The sequence below is a fragment of the Chelonia mydas genome, chromosome 4 (genome assembly GCF_015237465.2).
Source record: "Chelonia mydas isolate rCheMyd1 chromosome 4, rCheMyd1.pri.v2, whole genome shotgun sequence".
Lineage (NCBI taxonomy): Eukaryota > Metazoa > Chordata > Testudines > Cheloniidae > Chelonia > Chelonia mydas.
In genome coordinates this window covers 80,983,067-81,002,858 of record NC_057852.1, presented here as the reverse complement: position 1 = coordinate 81,002,858, position 19,792 = coordinate 80,983,067, and the positions used below count along the sequence as shown (strand labels likewise).

Below are 19,792 nucleotides of genomic sequence, written 5' to 3'. Positions count from 1 at the left end.
CAAGGAATACATATCATTCTGAGAAGCTTTAATGTAATCTATGTTTTAAAATCATTGTTTGTAATGTTCATTTCTTTATTAATAAAAATTGAAAGTAGAAATAAATCTATATAATCAAGATTTTGTATTTTGCCTTTCTGGTATGAAATGAAAGAAAGTGTGTGTAATGGGTTCCCCCCAGGGTGCCACCTGGTATCACTGAGCTCTGTAACCCACCACCCGGGGCTCCCTCTCACACTGTGCTGCTGTGACAAGTTGCAAAGCCCTCCAAGCTTCCACTTTCACCAGCATTCATACAGGTAGGGACACACCCCTCTGCAGTCACATGCAGACTCTCTAACCACCATCCTCTCAGTTTAGGACCCCAGAGCAGTACCGTCCTGCCCTGGTCAAATCTGGCCAGTACATGGGTTTAACACCCGGTCCGCTTCTCCCTCAAAGTGAAAAGGACCATGCACACTTGTGGTAACCAAGCTGAGATTTTCCCTGGACACCTTAGTCAAACACACACTGGTTTGGATTAAAACACAAAATAAATTTATTAACTACAAAACGATAGATTTTAAGTGATAATAAGTGACAGCAAACAGATCAAAGCAGATTACCTAGTAAATCAGGGATTGGCAACCTTTGGCATGTGGCCAGTCAGGGAAATCCGCTGGCAGGCTGGGACGGTTTGTTTACCTGCAGCGTCCACAGGTTCAGCCGATCGCAGCTCCAGTTGGCCGCAGTTCACTGTTCCAGGCCAATGGGGGCTGCAGGAAGCGGCAGTCAGCATATCCCTCAGCCCACACCGCTTCCCGCAGCCCGCATTGGCCTAGAATGGCGAACCGCGGCCAGTGGGAGCTGTGATCAGCCGAACCTGCAGACGCTGCAGGTAAACAAACCATCCCAGCCTGCCAGTGGATTTCCCTGATGGGCCGTGTGCCAAAGGTTGCCGATCCCTGTAGTAAATAAACAATACCACAAACTGAGCTTAATATTACTAGATAGGTAGGATAAGAATTATCACTCAGGGTGAGAATTTGCTATACAGGCTGACAGATTCTTAAGACACAAGCTGCCTTGGCTTTGCAGCTTGGGTTTCCCAGGTTTTCATACACAGGCTAGAAATTCCGTTTACCTGGGCCCGTCACTTCCCCCCTGTTCAGTCTTTATTCCTCAGGTGTTTCCAGGTGTGTTAATGTAGGGAGAGTGGGGTACCCACATGATGTCATTTTCCCCCTTTTATATCTTCTTCCCACTTGCTTAAAAGCTCTTTTGCTGTGACCTGGGTCAAACAGTTCCCATTGTGTAGTGCTATCTCTGAGAGGTTTCTACTGTACACAGTTCTTGGGGTAATCCTTGTGTTTGTGTGCATTTCCTCAATAAGCCATTAACATTGTTTGGCCTTTTTCCTGGTGTACCTGAAAGCCTGCTTGTAGGTGTTTTCAATCTCATAACATATTTCAGTAACAAATACATACCCAAACTTCATAAATTCACATTTGGCGATAGCACATACAATCCAATGAGATATTAATGTCTAGCAGATGAAGACTTTTAGAATACCACCTCACAAGGCATACTTTGCACAAAATACATCCTAATTACATGACAGTGGTGAATATTGGGGTACCAGGGTGCCACAGCATGCACATCCAGTAACTAGGAAATATCAGAAGCATGGCATATGCAGCAGTACAGAGTACATTTACAATTTGTTGAGGCACTGGTGGAGATTAAAGTCTCTAGGATTTTATTTGGGGTGCCTGAATATTAGGAAAATCTTTTTAATGATAGTTAAGGCCTGGAAGAGGTTACCTAATGAAGTTGTGAAATCCCTGGAATTGGAGGTTTTTAATAACATGTTAGACAAACACCTGTCAGAAATGGTTTAAGTATAAAAATTTTATTAAAGCTAATGTTAAAAAATATATATAATACATAGGTTCAGAAAAAGAATGTCTGTACATCTGGATAAAGTGCTTCGATTATCCACAAATACAGAGTTTGTTTTTAAAAGTCATATGATACATAGAGCATATAATCAGCAATAGCCCCAATTTAGGTGAATAGATTTAACAATATAGTTTAGATATTAGAAACCGAATACTCGGGTACATCACTCATGAAAAGTTGTACAGAGATTTGGTTGTGGAAAGTTAGACAAACACCTGTCAGAAATGGCCTAGGTATAGTAAACCCTGTCTCGGTATTAGGGGACGGATTAGATGATCTTTTGACATCTCCTCCGCTCTACACTTCTATGATTGATTCTATTTTTCTGTGTAATCTGGGGAAAGATTAGCTTTCTAAATCTGCAGGTTTGTACTCTGAGAAAAGAAAGCAAAAAATTTTCATTACAGCCAAAAATCCTCCATCTTTGCGAGGAGAGAGAAAAGTGGGAACGTGAGGGTGCATTTCAAAGCAGGTCAGCAACTCACTTCTTCTTATCTGCCCAGACATACTTGAGTGTCAAATTGGAAAAACTAACAAGTAAGTACACATGAAGGTTGTCAAGTTGAAAGAAAGTTGAAGCACATGAGTTCATGCCAAACCATTTTGGGGGAGTTCGGTGGCATTGCATCATGACATGATGCTATTTTGAGAGAAGGTCTGAGTCTGCAAGTGACATAAACAAATCTGGCAGGTGATCTTATCTAATTGTGAGTATCACCACTCAATGTCAAAGACTAAACAGCAATGTAAACTAGAGGAAACAGGTATGGGAAAGGTTTGAAAGAAGGGTTTCCACTCCAGACTGAATTAAAGACCCTAAATTAGAAGAGCAGGGAGGGGAAAAAAATGGAGTTCTGTCCTGCAGTCTCTGCCGAACTCCAGTCTGAGGGAACTAAATATAGATATATTTAAAATTTAAGTGGCACTCTCCAGAGCCATCCAAAGGCTACATTCTTTTTTCTCTATGGTGTCAATGGTTCCTGACATATTTCCCTTATGTCTCACTCAAAAGTGAGAATCTTTATCCACTAGCTTAAGAATGTTGTAGCCAGTAATCATGATACCTTAATGCTACCAACTATGCACAAATACTTTTTTTTAAAGCTAAGAGCCCTGTAGAGCCATAAGTATTTATTTTTGGATGGAGAGTAAGATGCTAAGTATAGATGTTTGTTATCTGGACTCTTCAGATGTCGATCAACAGGTGTAAAAAGTATTCCCCAGCTATGTTACTTTTGCATAAACAGCAAAGCTATTTTGAAGCATATGAACACTTAAAATAAAGCTGCACCTTTCACAATGTACAAACTGCAGATAGTATCTGAAATAAAAGATATAACATGGCTTTGACACTGATTGTCCAAAGACATGTCCCAGTCAGCTGTTTAGGTTTCTTTCAATGATGTTAAAGGGACACCACTTATCTGAAATCTAAAACATTTTAATATAATCTGTTAAAAGACACTACACCTTCTTTCCAGTTTCCTGTTAAATGTTTAGCTTTACATTTACATTTTTCTACTTTAATTTTTTTTTCTTTCCCTTGGTAATCTGTGAAAAACAAACAAACAGGATGAAGGTGAGGTGAAAAGTGAAAATGACTATACATGAAGTATTGTCATATCCTTTTTGTTATATATACACACCTTCCCCCACCCTGTGTCTGTCTTGCCTTTTAAACAGTTTCTTACAGGTCTCTGGTCTGCTTTCAAAATTCTTTTTCTGTTAAAAAAATGTTTAGTCAAGAGCCTGAATAAACCTTTCTTAAGAATCTTGTAAGCAACCCAGCTGCCTACAAGAAACCGATATTAAATAGAGCAGAGTAGGTTCCGGAGAAGTTGGTTGAGACAGGAGAAATCAAAGGCAAAAAATAATGAAAAAATGTATAATTGTCAACTTTTGTATGCCAACACAGTCGAGTCAAAAAGAAGTTTCTATATTATGACAGAGGGCCATATTGTGGCCTAGCATTCGTGGCTGTGCAGCAGAGTAATGCAACATAAAGCAACCCATTACACTCCTGTCTGGTGTGCCCACACTCTGGGTAGTAGCCATAGGAAAGAGCCATTATTCCCTCAACTGTCCATGAGGGAAGAAACTGGCGGAGCCTTGGCTTCATTGCATCAACATGCTGGCCACTGTAGTTGCAACAGCACTCCAGGGGAGTATGATTCATGAAGATCTGGCACAGTGTACTTCCCACTTGGAGCTAGAGGAAACCCTGGAGTTAGACTCACAATCCGCCTTCCAGCCTGCTCCAAGAGCACTGCAACCCTCTCCTCTTTGTTTCAAGCCCAGGGCAAAGCTATAATTCAACCCAAATTGTACTGTATATATATTTCAAGTCCTTTTGACTTTAGGACACTTAAAATAATTAATTACATCTTTTTCAGATTGGCCTCTGGTTTTCAGATATATTTTTAATACAAATGTAAAGGTCTCCTTTTCTTTTTCCTTTTTCTGATACTTCATAATTTTTTAAAAGTAAACTAAAGTAAACCACAGGAATTTAGTTCTGCATACAGTCAGAAGGAAAATATACACCACTGTACTTCATGAGGAAAATTACATCCAGCAAAAATCAGATGATTGTTTCTGTGGATGTGGGTTTCCTACAAGATATACAAATGAAATACTGGACAGCAAACATGTAGAGATGGCGTAGCAACAGAGAATGTTTCAGTTTCCATAAAGAACCGTCTTTGCATGTGTATGTGTGTGGGAAGGTGAGAGGAAGATTTAGTTAGTCTGAATATCCTTGAAATCTTTGTAAAACAGAACCACACAGGAGACTACTAAATGATGTATACTCCCCTTGAAATAGGCTTAGTCTCCTTTATTTTTGTCTTAGCTAATAATATCAGAGAGCCCAAGAGCAACTCTAGACCATACCTTGGGAGAGGTTCCCATGCAGGTAACCTCTACAGGGTAGAAGCAATTTAACATGCACCTCTTTTCAGGGAAAGAAAGCAGATCCTGAGTGGGAGGTCATAAGACAGTGAAATTACATCTTTCTTTCTCCAGAGGTACGTGGTCAGAGAACGACATGTGAAACATGTTTTTGTGTGCCAGAAGTTTGTACTAGCACTTGATACTTGTGAGGTCAGGTCTTACTAGTTGAGAGCTTAATAAAGAGACTGAGCCTCGCTTGAGCTATTTGACATCACAACCTCCTGCATGGATTATCGCACAGAGGCAGCTTAAGGATAACAAGAGCCCCAGGGAGGTACCAATTTGCACTGATTTACAGCCATTCAAACCTGTGCAGTGAATACTCTTTCAGCACACAAGCTTCCACTGTGTGTGGAAATCCTTAGCAGCAGAGAGACTTAGTTCTAGTCCTTCATTTGAGGTCTTCGGTGTCAACAAACACCATGATTTTTTTTTTAAATCACACCAGCAGTTGAAAAATTTGTACCTGCAATTGTAACAAAATAACTCCAACGATTAAATGGTTACTCACCTTCTTGTAACTGTTGTTCTTCGAAATGTGTTGCTTATATCCATTCCATTAGGTGTGTGCGCATGCCGCATGCACAGTTGTCTAAGTTTTTCCTCTAGCACAGAGGTGGGCAAACTACGGGCCACGGGCCACATCCGTCCCGTGGGACTGTCCTCCCCGGCCCCTGAGCTCCCTGCCAGGGAGGCTCAACCCCAGCCCCTCCCCCACTGTTCCCTCTCCCCCACAGGCACGCCGCCATGCAGGGAGCACGGCTTGCACCCGCCCACCTCCCAGGCTTTCCAATAAGCCTATTCTGCCACTCTGAGTGTCATGGTAAGGGGGCGGGGGGGCAGGAGGTCCCGGGAGGCAGTCAGAGGACAGGGGGTGGTCGGATGGGGTGGAGGTTCGGGGAGGGAGTCGGTCAGGAGACAGGGAGCAGGGGGGGTTGGATAGGGGGTGGGGTCCTTGGGGGGGCAGTGAGGGACGGGGCTCCTGGGGGGTGGGGTGGTCAGGGGACAAGAAGTCTTGATGGGTCGGGGGTTCCGGGGGGCCTGTCAGGGGGCAGGGGTGTGGATAGGGGTCGGCGCAGTCAGGGGACAGGGAGCAGGGGGGGTTGAATAGGGGGTGAGGTCCCGGGCCGTGGTTAGGGGCGGGCAGGTCCTGAGAGGGGGCAGTCAGGGGACAAGGAGCGGGGGGGTTGAAGATTCTGAGGGGGTCAGTCAGGGGGTGGGAAGTGAGAGGGGGGAGAGGCCAGGCTGTTTGGGGAGGCCCTCCATACCATTTCGCAATCTCGATGTGGCCCTCAGGCCAAAAAGTTTGCACACCCCTGCCCTAGCAGCACCTGCCAGGTTGGCTGTGGAGCCCCCTGGAGTGGTGCCTCCATGGCAGTGAATATAGGTCCCTGCTGATCCACCACCTGTTCAGTTCCTTCTTGCCAGTTACTCTGACAGAGGGGAAGGCGGGAGAGTTTGGAATAGATATGAGCAACACATCTCGAAGAACAGTTACGAGAAGGTGAGTAACCGTTTTTCTTTTTCGAGTGCTTGCTCATATCGAGTCCAATTAGATGACTCCCAAGCCTTACCTAGGCGGTGGGGTTGGAGTTAATGGAATCACTGATTGGAGCGCCTCTCTGCCAAATGCTGCATACTCTCTGGCGTACTGGGTAATCACGTAATGAGACGTGAAAGTGTGAACCGAGGACCACGTCGCCTTGCGATCTCCTGGATCAGGATCTCTGCCGAGGAGGCCTGCGCTCTTGTGGAATGTGCCATTAGTTCAGTAGCCAGCACTTTTGCCAAATCATAGCATGCCTGGATACAGGACATGATCCATGATGAAATCCTCTGCGATGAGTCTGAGAGGCCTTTCATCCGGTCTACGACTGCCACGAAAAACTGATTCAATTTACGGAACGGCTTTCTGCATTCAATGTAAAAGGCTAGCGCTCATTCAACATCTAGGGAGTGGAGCCTTTGTTCTCGACTGTCCACGTGAGGCTTAGGGTAAAAGACTGGTAGAAAAATGTACTGGTTGGAGTGGAATTCGGACACAAGCTTTGGGAGAAAGGCTGGGTGCAGTCTAAGTTGCATGTTGTCTTTACAGAAAACGGTGTAGGGAGGGTCAGAGGCTAGAGCTTTAAGCTCGAACACTCTCTTGCTGAGGTGATTGCGACTAGGAAGGCACCTTCCATGACAGGTAGTGCAGCGAACAAGTCACCAAGGGTTCACATGGGGGCCCATTAGTCTGGAAAGGACCAGGTTGAGATTCCGCGCCAGGACTGGTTTCTTAACCTGCGGGTATAGCCTGTCCAGGCCTTTCAGGAAACGACTGACCATTGGGTTAGTGAAGACAGCACGGCTGGCCGCTCCCAAGTGGAAGGAAGAAATGGCTGCCAGATGTACCTTGAGAGATGATACCAAGAGGCCTTGCAGTTTTAAGTGCAGTAGGTAGTCCAGAATAACCAATGAATAACTGGTATGGGTGCCTATCACGGAGGAGCGTGACCCTGAGAACACTAGATTACAACCCTCTTCCGCTTGGCCAGGCAAATCACCCTGGTGGAGGGTTACCTGCTACCAAGTAGGACCTCTTTAACCTGCTCGAAGCACATGAGCTCCATCGGGTTTAGCCATGAAGCAGGCTGGATAACCTAGTGAGAAGGGCTTTAAACTAGGTTCACCGAGGGAAGGAGACCAAAGCCCTGAAGTAAATGGAGAAGTGGGATACCAGGAGGAAGCACAAGCAGGAGAGCGCAAGAGGGGAGGACTCCTGCCTCATACTGAGAAAACAGGACGATCAGCGAGTTATCTTAAATGCCTATACACAAATGCAAGAAGCCTGGGAAACAAGCAGGGAGAACTGGAAGTCCTGGCACAGTCAAGGAATTATGATGTGATTGGAATAACAGACTTAGTGGGATAACTCACATAACTAGAGTACTGTCATGGATGGATAAAAAACTGTTCAGGAAGGACAGGCAGGGAAAAAAAGGTGGGGGAGTTGCTTTGTATGTAAGGGAGCAGTATGACTGCTCAGAGCTCCAGTATGAAACTGCAGAGAAACCTTAGAGTCTCTGGATTAAGTTAGAAGGGTGAGTAACAAGGGTGATGTCATAGTGGGAGTCTGCTATAGACCACCAGACCAGGGGGATAACGTGTACAAGGCTTTTTTCAGGCAAATAACAGAAGTTACTAGATCGCAGGCACTGGTTCTCATGGGAGACTTCAATCAGTCCGATATCTGCTGGGAGACCAATAGAGTGGTGCACAAACAATCCAGGAAGTTTTTGGAAAGTGTAGGGGACAATGTCCTGGTGCAAGTGCTGGAGGAACCAAGCAGGGGCAGAGCTCTTCTTGACCTGCTGCTCACAAACAGGGAAGAATTAGTAGGGGAAGCAAAAGTGGATGGGAACCTGGGAGGCAGTGACCATGAGATGATCGAGTTCAGGATCTTGACACAAGGAAGAAAGGAGAGCAGCAGAATACAGACCTTGGACTTCAGAAAAGCAGACTTTGACTCCCTCAGGGAACTGATGGGCAGGATCCCCTGGGAGAATAACATTAGGGGGAAAGAAGTCCAGGAGAGCTGGCTGTATTTTAAAGAATCCTTATTGAGGTTGCAGGGACAAACCATCCCGATGTGTAGAATGAATAGTAAATATGGCAGGTGACCAGCTTGGCTTAACAGTGAAATCCTTGCTGATTTTAAACACAAAAAAGAAGCTTACAGGAAGTGGAAGCTTAGACAAATGATCAGGGAGAAGTATAAAAATATTGCTCAGCCATGCAGGAGTGAAATCAGGAAGGCTAAATCACACCTGGAGTTGCAGCTAGCTAGGGATGTTAAGAGTAACAAGAAGGGTTTCTACAGGTATGTTAGCGACAAGAAGAAGGTCAGGGAAAGTGTGGGCCCCTTACTGAATGGGGGAGGCAACCTAGTGATAGAGGATGTGGAAAAAGCTAATGTACTCAATGCTTTTTTTGCCTCTATCTTCATGAAAAAGGTCAGCTCCCAGACTACTGCACTGGGCAGCCCCACAGTATGGGGAGGAGATGACCAGCCCTGGTTCAGGACTATTTAGAAAAGCTGGACGAGCACAAATCCATGGGGCCAGACGCACTGCATCCGAGGGTGCTAAAGGAGTTGGCGGATGTGATTGCAGAGCCATTGGCCATTATCTTTGAAAACTCATGGCGATCGGGGGAAGTCCCGGAAGACTGGAAAAAGGCTAATGTAGTGCCCATCTTTAAAAAAGGGAAGGAGGACGATCTGGGGAACTACAGGCCAGTCAGCCTCAACTCAGTCCCTGGAAAAATCATGGAGCAGGTCCTCTAGGAATCAATTTTGAAGCACTTTGAGGAGAGGAAAGTGATCAGGAACAGTCAGCATGGATTCACCAAGGGCAAGTCATGCCTGACCAACCTAATTTCCTTCTATGATGAGATAACTGGCTCTGTGGATGAGGGGGAAAGCAGTGGACGTGTTATTCCTTGACTTTAGCAAAGCTTTTGATATGGTCTCCCACAGTATCCTTGCCAGCAAGTTAAAGAAGTATGGGGCTGGACGAATGGATTATAAGGTGGATAGAAAGCTGGCTAGATCATTGGACTCAACGGATAGTGATCAATGGCTCCATGTCTAGTTGGCAGCCGGTACCAAGCGGAGTGCCCCAAGGGTCGGTCCTGGGGCCGGTTTTGTTTAATATCTTCATTAATGATCTGGAGGATGGTGTGAATTGCACCCTCAGCAAGTTTGCAGATGACACTAAACTGAGAGGAGTGGTAGATACGCTGGAGGGTAGGGATAGGATACAGCGGGACCTAGACAAATTAGAGGATTGGGCCAAAAGAAATCAGATGAGGTTCCACAAGGACAAGTGCAGAGTCCTGCACTTAGGACGGAAGAATCCCATGCACTGCTACAGACTAGGGACCGAGTGGCTCGGCAGCAGTTCTGCAGGAAAGGACCTGAGGACAGGGGACTAGAAGCTGAATATGAGTCAACAGTGTGCCCTTGTTGCCAAGAAGGCTAAAAGCATTTTGGGCTGTCTAAGTAGGAGCATTGCCAGCAGATCGAGGGAAGTGATTATTCCCCTCTATTCGGCATTGGTGAGGCCTCATCCGGAGTACTATGTCTAGTTTTGGGCCTCTCACTACAAGACGGATATGGAAAAATTGGAAAGAGTCCAGCAGAGGGCAACAGAATTGATTAGGGGGCTGGAGCACATGAGTTATGAGGAGACGCTGAGGGAACTGGGATTATTTAGTCTGCAGAAGAGAATACTGAGGGGGGATTTGATAGCTGGTTTCAACTAGCTGAAAGGGGGTTCCAAAGAGGATGGATCTAGACTGTTCCCAGTGGTAGCAGATGACAGAACAAGGAGTAATGGTCTCAAGTTGCAGTGGGGGAGGTTTAGGTTGGATGTTAAGAAAAACTTTTTCACTAGGAGGGTGGTGAAGCACTGGAATGGGTTACCTAGGGAAGTCGTGGAATCTCCTTCCTTAGAAGTTTTTAAGGTCAGGCTTGACAAAGCCCTGGCTGGGGTGATTTAGTTGGGGATTAGATCCTGCTTTGAGCAGGGAGTTGGACTAGATGGCCTCCTGAGGTCCCTTCCAACCCTGATATTCTATGAAGCTTCCAAGCGGTGAGGTGAAGGGAATCGAGGTTGGGGTGATTAAGCTGACCGTGGTCTTAAGTGATCAGGTCAGGGACTAGGGGTAACGAGATTGGAGCTTTCACTGACAGCTCCAGGAGCGTGGTATACCAGTGCCGGCGAGGCCAAGCCAGTGCTACCAATATGACCGCCGCCTTGTCCCTGCAGACTTTTAGCAGAACCTTGTGGATGAGTGAAATCAGTGGGAATGCTAATAACAGGTGGTCCGTCCAAGGGAGGAGAAACGGATCCACGAGAGAGCCCAGGCTGTGCTTCTGGGAGGAACAGAATTGGGGGCATTTTCTGCTGCTCTTTGTGGCAAACAGGACAATTTGAAGGACTCCCCACCTTTGGAAAATGTTGTGCACAATGTCCAGGCAGATAGACCACTCGTGATTGTGGAAGGATCTGCTGTCCACCATCTCGTTCTGAGAGCCTGGGAGGTAAGATGCTTCCAGGTGAATGGAGTGGGCTATGCAGAAGTACCACAGCTTGAGGGCTTCTCGACGTATGGGAGAGGAACCAGCCCCACCCTGTTTATGTAAAACATCGCAGTTGTTTTGTCCATCATGACCCTCATGCACTTCCCTTGCAATTGGGTCCAGAAGGCTTGACATGCCAGCTGGACCGCACTCAACTCCTTGACACTGATGTGAAGTGAAAGCTCGTGCTGTGACCAGAGACCTGGGTCCTGTGTTCTCCCAGGTATGCGCCCCATCCCAACGCTAACGCATCTGTCACCAGGGACAGAGAGGGCTGAGGTTTGTTGAAGGGGACTCCCTAGCATACCTCCTGTGGATTGAGCCACTAGTGGAGAGACTAGAGAACTGGTACCAGGAGGGTGACCTCTTTGTCCAGACTGTCGCGCCCCAGACGGTAGGCTGACAGACACCAGCCAAGCTTGGAGAGGCCTGAGCCTCAGCATCGCGTGCTGCACCACATACGTACAAGCTGCCATGAGGCCAAGGAGCCTCAAGCAACCCCTTGCTGTGATAGCAGGGTACCACCTGAGGCTTTGTATGATGTCTGTCATTGAGCAAAAGCGAGCCTCTAGTAGGGATGCCCTGGCCTGGCCCGAGTCCAACACTGCTCTGATAAACTCTATCCTGTGTGTCAGGGATAGGGTCGATTTGTGCTCGTTGAGCAGAAGACCCCACCTGTCGAAGGTGGATCTTACAAAGCTGATTTGTCGCTCCACCTGGTCCCTAGAACGTACCCTGAGTAGCCAGTCCTCGAGGTATGGGTAAACCTGCACCTGCCTCTGGCGTAGGAAGGTGGCTAGAAAGGCATAGAAAGGCCAAAGGGGAGGACCGTCCATAAATTGGTAATTGTTGTGGTTGACCATAAACCTGAGGAAACGTCTGTGGGCAGGAAGTATGGAGATGTGGAAGTACGCGTCCTTGAGGTCGAGGCTGCTGTACCAGTCTCCCAGATCCAGAGAGGGAATAATTGCACGTCGGGAGACCATGCGGAACCTCAACTTCTTCATGAAGTTGTTGAGGCCTCGCAGGTCTAGGATAGGTCTGAGATCCCCTATTGGCTTTGGTGATTAGGAAATAACGGGAGTAGAATCCCTGGCCCCTTAGATCCTGAGGAACTTCCTCCACTGCTCCCACGGCAAGGAGTATCTGGATCTCCTGCATGAGAAGATCCTCGTGAGAAGGGTCCCTGAAGAGGGATGGGGAAAGTCGGATGGGAGGGAAGGGAAGAGCAGAATTGGAGAGAATATCTCACTTCTATCATGCAAAGAACTTCTATCGTGCGAAGGACCCAGCGGTCTGATGTTATCTGCACAGTAAAAGTGGGACAGACAGTACAGAAAACAGGGATGAGGATCCGGTATGTCAGCTGGTGCATCGTCCTCGGGTGCATCTTCAAAAGGCCTGCTTAGAGTCCGATGATGGTGTTGTTGAGCCCTGGCCCTGCCTAGGCAGAGGATGGGGAGGCTTGTGTCTGAAATTCCTGCCCCGCTTCCTGGAGAAGTCCTGCCTGGGCCAGGGAGGATAGAAGCGCTGCTGGAGCTGAGGCTTAAAATATTTGTGCTGGATGGCTGGTCTATACATGCCCAGCGATTTCATAGTTGCCTGAGAATCATTTAAGCTGTGAAGACTGGAGTCTGTTTGCTCTGCAAAGAGGCCCATGCCGTCAAAAGGCAGGTCCTGAATAGTTTGTTGGACTTCGGGGGGAAGGCCGGATGCCTGTAGCCAAGAGCTCCTTCTCATGGCTGTGCCCAAGGACAAGGTATGCGCAGCCAAGTCCGCAGCGTCCAGTGAGACCTGTAAAGAGGTCCATTCCACTGCCTTGCCCTCGTCCACTATTGACGCAAACTCTGCCCTAGAGTCAGGCAGCACAAGCTCCTTAAATTTCATCATGAAGTCCCATGAGTTAAAATTGTATCTGCTGAGGGTTGCCCGTTGGTTAGCAATCCTCAGCTGGAGTCCCCCAGTCGAGTAGACCTTGCGGACGAAGAGGTCCATCTTTTTGGAGTCTTTCAACCTGGGAGTCGGGCCCTGTTGCAACTCTCTCTCTTTCTCGTTAACTGTCACCACCACCAATGAGCAGGGTTGTGGGTGAGGGAATAGGTACTCCTACCCTTTGAAGGGTACAAAATACTTCCTCTCCACCCCCTTGGATGTTGGAGGATGGAGGCAGGGGTTTCCCACAAATTTTTTGTTGTGGTTTGAATAGTTTTTATAAGGGGCAGAAGTACCCTGAATGGCCCTTCCGGGGTTAAAATGTTCACCACTGGGTCCTCCAATTCCACCACTTCCTCATAGCCCATATAGCAGGCGATCCTGCGCTGCAGGTCCTGATGTGCCCTGCTATCAATAGGGCAGCCCCAAGGAGGAAGATCCCACCATTGCTTCATCCGGTGATGAAGATGATGAAGCCAGAGGCAGCACTGGGCCCTCTTGGCCCTCCAGCTCCCTGAAGTCGTACTGTTTGGTGCCATGACTCTCGGTGCCGACCGCAGTCTCGATGCCGGGAGCAGGACCATGCTTGTGCCACAACCTGACCCTGTCTCAGAACCCCAAGGTATGGGACAGTCCCTGGCTGGCGGAGGCACACATCCTTCTGAGGCCACAGACTGTGAACCCCTGGGGAGTGTGCCTTGGGCTTGGTGGTATGCCCATGGAGTCAAAAATGGCCATTGCGTCGGTCTTTCCCACTACGCCTGCCACAGGCATCTCGCCAGTACCAACTGTGTCTCAAGTAAAAGGAATTAGAGCGCGATGACCACGGCAGTGCTGATCGGTGTGGTGCTGGAGAGCGGTGCTGCGTGGTCGGTGCCGGGAATCAGTGTCGTTCAGTTGGAGCCAGAGTCAGGGAACGCTGTCTCAAGGCCAGCATCAGGGAGCAGTACCGTGATGACAGTATTGGGGAGCACACACCTAATTGGAATTGATATGAGCAAGCACTCGAAGAAGAATACTATAATTCATAAAGACTGGAAATAAGAAATCTCTATTTTTCCAGTTTGTACATTTTAAAATACTTTGTGACAGTTGTTTGTGAAGGTATTTACACCCAGCAACAGGGGAATGAAAGCAAAAAAGAAAACCCCCTCAAAAAGTGGCAAAGAGAACCAGGGTTAATTATAGTACTTGAAATCTAATGTGTAAAAATATAAACTAACAGTAGCATCAAGTTGACGGCACTCCTTTAATGTCTCTCAGCCATTTCCTTGTTCGTTACACAGATCAATTTATTTTTGCTCACGTAATAAGTAGCATTGACTGAGACCCTTTTATTTTGACTCTTTCCAAGGATTACCTACTATCCTGATGCTTCTTATTTATTAATTCCCTCAATCACAAATTTTCATTTTTGTCATTAATAGCCTGACTTGCAGAGGTACTAAACACAGCTGTGGCTCCCATGCCAAAGCCCATTTTATTGACTAGTGCTTCTGTTCCTGTTTATCACAGTCAAATTAAAATTGAAGTGTGAGATTATGTTAAGTGGTTAATCACTAGGCCAAATTCTGCTATTATACCAGTGTAAATCCAGAGTAATTCCACTGTAATCTAAAACAGCACAACAGAGCAGAATATGGCTTACTTTCCTTGAATTCCCTTCTTCTGTACATAGAAGCATGGAACTTCACATCTTGTGTGCATCCAAATCTGTTTTTCCTTTCCTTCTCCTTCACAAAAAATGTAGTCAAGAAACGGAAAAATTCTAGCTGGCTTCCCACTCTTGAAAGCACCCATTGACTAGAACCTTATAAATTTCGTGAGTCCCAGAGCCATTTTTTCCTTTTCTTGCTGGAAGTGAGCAGAAGGCTTTGATTATAATGGAGTTAAGAATGTTCTGTTTGTAAGGTCTTGTGGCTTCAGCCCCATGAGAGGCGACTACTGGGGCTTGGGGCTTCAGCAGGAGCAGGGCTTCAGCCCCGAGCCCCACCATCTTGCGGCAGGGCAAAAGGCCTGAACCCTGGCAGGCGTGCCCCGCAGGGCTGAAGCCGCCGAGCCTCGGCAGGCATGCCCAGCTCTGAAACTTCTAAAGATTATCGATCATATGCAGCTTGGAGGGTCAGTAAGTTTGGCCATCCTTGTCCACGTGGCCCCTCAAAGCATTCTAATAGATTGGTGAGGCATGATTTTCCTTTACAACAGCCCTGTTGACTCTTCTCCAACAAACTGTGCTCCTCTAGGTGTTTGATAATCCTTTGCTTTACTATAGTTTCAACCAGTTTGTCTGGTACTGAAGTTGGCTTACCAGCCTGTAATTGCCAGGATCGCCTCTGGAGCCCTTTTTAAAAATTGGCATTACATTAGCTATCCACCAGTCATCTGGTACAGAGGCTGATTTAAGCGATAGGTTACATACCACAGTGAGTAGTTCGGCAATTTCATATTTGAGTTCCTTCAGAACACTTGGGTGAGTATCATCTGATCCTAGAGACTTATTACTGTTTAATTTATCAATTTGTTCCAAAACCTTCTCTATTGACACCTCCGTCTAGGAAGCATGTAGCCTTTCCCTTACTCAGCATGATTTGTTATGAGATTTTTCCCATGCACACAAGCTTGATGTGGATCTGTGAATCACCTTTTCTATATACCTGCCATCCACGATAGTGCACTTTTCAGAGATATTGCACAAAAGGCCCTGAGACTCAATGTTGTTCTTCCTTGTGCCCCATACCAGGAGCTAATTAGGTGCCAAAACCCAGCCATTAAGCATGTAAGTTCTATAAGCACATGGTACTAAGGCACTGATTCTAGATTCTAGTGAGATTCTAGAACCAGTACCTTGGAAGACATTCATTGTCAGGACAGCAGTCCAGTTCTGGAAAGCCATCTAATGCAGATTCTGCCTTTTGGTAGAATGATATTGGTATTGGTCATTGTCCTACCATTGACAAAAGCGAGGACTGAGTTAGAATCTGCATCAAGATGCTTGTAACAGGGCTAACAACAAGCTCTCAAAACAGTCTACCATCATCATCATCCCACAGTTGTGTATGAAGAATAGAAAACACAGCCTCAGAAGCAGCCAGTTCCAGGCCCATGCCTTCATTTTGGCTGGGGCTCCACTACAACCTGATAGAAAGTCTTTCCCTACAATGGAATTTCCCAAGACAAGCCATTCTTAGCCCAGATGCTGAAAGGGCTCACAGTGTGCTTCAACCATACCATCTACTCTTCACATGTGGATACAGATATAAATCAAGGTGTTCAGTGTGTCACAGGGAAAGATTGCCTTTCCTAGAATTTGAAACTATGAGAGTCTCTCTTTCTTCACCTGACCTCAGCCAGACAAGATTTATGATTGATCTTAGACATCTGCACCCTGGTAGATAGGATACAGGGGACAAAAGCAACAAAAGTAACTTTCTCCTCATTTTATCCATCAAATGACTCTGAACTATTTAAAATTCTTCAACTTAAGTAAACAGAGACTGGCCCTAATTTTTTATTTTTCCGTTGTTTACTCACAGAATCCTGACTTACTTAGCCATTAATTTGCCAGGCAAGTCAGAGTAACAAACAGACATTTCTAAACCTTTTATATACTCTGGGTCTAGGACTACTCATAGGTCCTCTATGCCTAACATATTATTATCTTTATTGTTTTGATGATGTAATAAACCTGTCTAGGTTGCACCTGTTCAAAGGTTCACAGAATATTCATACTCATCCTTTTACAATAATCAGAATGTGACAGCTGCCCATGTAGCTGATTCTAATATTATGTCTGTGATGTTAAAGGACAAGACAAATTTAATGAGCTGTTTGTGGTTAAATCAGCTTCCTCCTTCAAAAGATCACGGGGTTATACACACTCAAAACAGTTTGAGAGACAAGATGGGTGAGGTAATATCTTTTATTGGACCATCTTCTGTTGGTGAGACAAGCTTTTGAGCTCACACAGAGCTCTTCTTCACGTCTGGGAAACTTCAGAGTGTCACAGCTAAATACAATGTGGAACACATTGTTTAGCATAAGTAGACAACACATATTTCAAGGGACCAGTCAAGGCCCATTAAGTCCTCTCCAATCATAGAGAGGAAAGGAAGGGGAAAAGCAGGAAGGGGAGAAGCAGCTTGGGTCATTTTAACAGGCCACTTCACCTTCAATGGTCCCTTGAAATATGTGTTAACAACTTATGCTAAACAATCTGTTCCAGCTTGTATTTAGCTGTGACACTCTGAGTACCTTTCCCAGACCTGAAGAAGAGCACTGCGTAAGCCTGAAAGTTTCCCTTTCTCACCAACTGAAGTTGGTCCAATAAAAGATATTACCTCATCCACCTCGTCTTTCTAAATATCCCGGGACCAACATGGCTACAACAACACTGCATATGTCAAGATAGTTTGGCACCTGATATTGCAAGCTTTGAGAATCATGCTATTTGTTATCATTTGTCTTTATTGTAAAAAATTAGGCAATTAGTGAACTCTGGGGATGACCCTCTGTATGTCCAGGCTTTCTATAAGAAAAGCCCAGTTACTCCCAAACATGTGTGGAAAATAGCCAATAGTTCTTTTGAATATGTTGTGTACTCTTTAGTTATATAGAGAAGTTATACCATGAGGTAAACTTTTAGGGATGACCTCAGTGAGTTTACCTTGCGGTAAAACTGAAGTGCCTGGTCGTCACTGTATTTTTAACTCAAGGTAAAAAATTCAGCTTCTTTAGCAGAGAAGACAAGCCCTAAATTTTTGCCAGATGTTGAAAGTTGAATTTTTGCCTTGAACCATCTATTGTGACCATGTTGTGACTCAGACAAATGGAGATGCCTAAATGATAACATTTTCAGACCCTTTAAGACCTCTCAAGGCAGATTTAGGAATAAGTAAGACAAGTAGGTGCAATATGCTCACCTCAATCATATAAAAGGCCATATTTCTAATCTCCTAATCCTTTCACTCCTAATCTTATCAATCTTCTTATAGGAGTAATCAAATTGAGGAGCTGGTGGTGAATGAGGGATCTCTCATAGGTCTTCCAATACAAAAGCTTCAACCCGCATTTTCAGATAACGTCTCTCACATCTTAAAATGTTTACTCTGTAGAACAAAGACTGATTTCTCCTTCAAATATGGTAAAATATTACATGAGGTCATTGAGTGGTTAGTAACCATTTGCAAAGGTATTTCAGTTCGTTTTTTCTGGGTCAACAAGCCATCTCAAATAGTGTATGCACCCATATAAAAAGAAGGATCCAATAGGGATAGTTACATGACTTTCTTCGAAGCCAAGAAGTTCATTCAAAATACTGTATTCCATTGTCCCCAAAAACCAGGACCCTTTCATCCCATACAGATATACTATTTTATGAAGTATCAAAGGATTCCACATGCTCACTGTAAACAGCTTTTGCAGCTGGTGGAGGCCAAGAAGTTGACTGGCATTTTAGATCTAAAACATGCTTATTTTCTGATCCCTATGAGGAGGGGGGCTCACTGCCAGTTTCTGAGGCAAGGAAACGTTCAAGTACAAGATATTCCTCTCTGATCTGAAAAGTTCACCTACTGTATTTACAAAACATGTGGCAGTGCTGGCAAAATTATTGAAAAGAAGTCTGAAAATTATTATTATTATTGCTGCTGCTGCTTCCAGGAGGTGTCAGCTAGTGTAAAAGCAACTCTGCATCTTAAAATAATGGATAGAAAGCTCTTTGCCCATTCTCCTGATTATCTGAATTTCTGATTATCTGATCTGGCCCTGGTCCCAATTAGATCAGATAAACGGGGTTCCACTGTATTTGCTTTATTTCAGCTTATATAGACATCAGCAGAGGACACTCTCTCTGCCAGGATGTTCATGCTTCCTCCTTTCATGTTGACTTTGGGATTCACTTGTACTATATCATTAGGAAGCTGTTGTATTACTCAATCTTTTATTTTGAATTACAAGGTTGCTTTGGAAGTTTATTTAACCAGGACACAAGGGTTTAGAATATCTAACAGGCCTTTTTGTCTTTCCAGGAATCCAATAAGGTGCTACTACTTATGTTCATATCTACACTGATGGATTGGGAACCTCATAAAATACTCTAGGCCAGACCATTTGCTGTTGTAAACAGGCAATGGAACTACATCAGTTCACATCAGCTAAGAATCTGGCCCTCTATTCCCTTTTCAGATCATTCTACCAGAAGCATAATCACCTCTTGGATGGACTAGATTGGAGAGATGTTTCTTAAACTTATGAAGAGGTTTCTTCCAGGTAACTGCTCTACTTCACAGTGGGTCTTTAATATTCTTATTTATAGCGTCTGTCTTGAGTGATCTAAAACTGGTAGAATACTAAGGGATTTATTCTCCTATTGACTGATACACTTGTGATTTAGATGCAGACTCCCACTAACATTAGGGAGCATGTATGTGTAAACCTCTATTTACATCAGTGGGAAAACTCACTGTTTTTTTGTGTCACCATCTTCGCTGATGATAAAACTTAAATGTTCTGGGGAATGTCCATTATTCAAACACATTCATATAAGAACCATGGAGCAACTAAGCCTGCACATTATTCTTTACATTATTAAGATAGTGAATTCCACCACTGTCATCAGCCTAAGCAATTTGGTTTCTTTCCTGTTATGTCATATTGCTTGACAGCATAGTCTCCCCTCCTCCTTCCCAGATATTTCATATTATAAAATGGTCTTTTAAAAAGGTTGGTAGTCTCCTTGAATTGACAGGAAGGCTGGGTATTTTAATTAAAATTTTCCCTTGAAATAAGGTCTATCACAAAATTGAAATACTTTATCTACTGCTGCCACTTAAGGGTGAATTT

General features: G+C 45.1%; 1 long non-coding RNA gene across 2 annotated transcripts in view; it reads right to left on the bottom strand.

The window, feature by feature from the left end:
* Positions 1-19,792, bottom strand: part of LOC122465733 — a 38,031-nt gene that overhangs the window by 14,100 nt on the left and 4,139 nt on the right. The gene's annotated exons all lie outside the window — the stretch shown is intronic.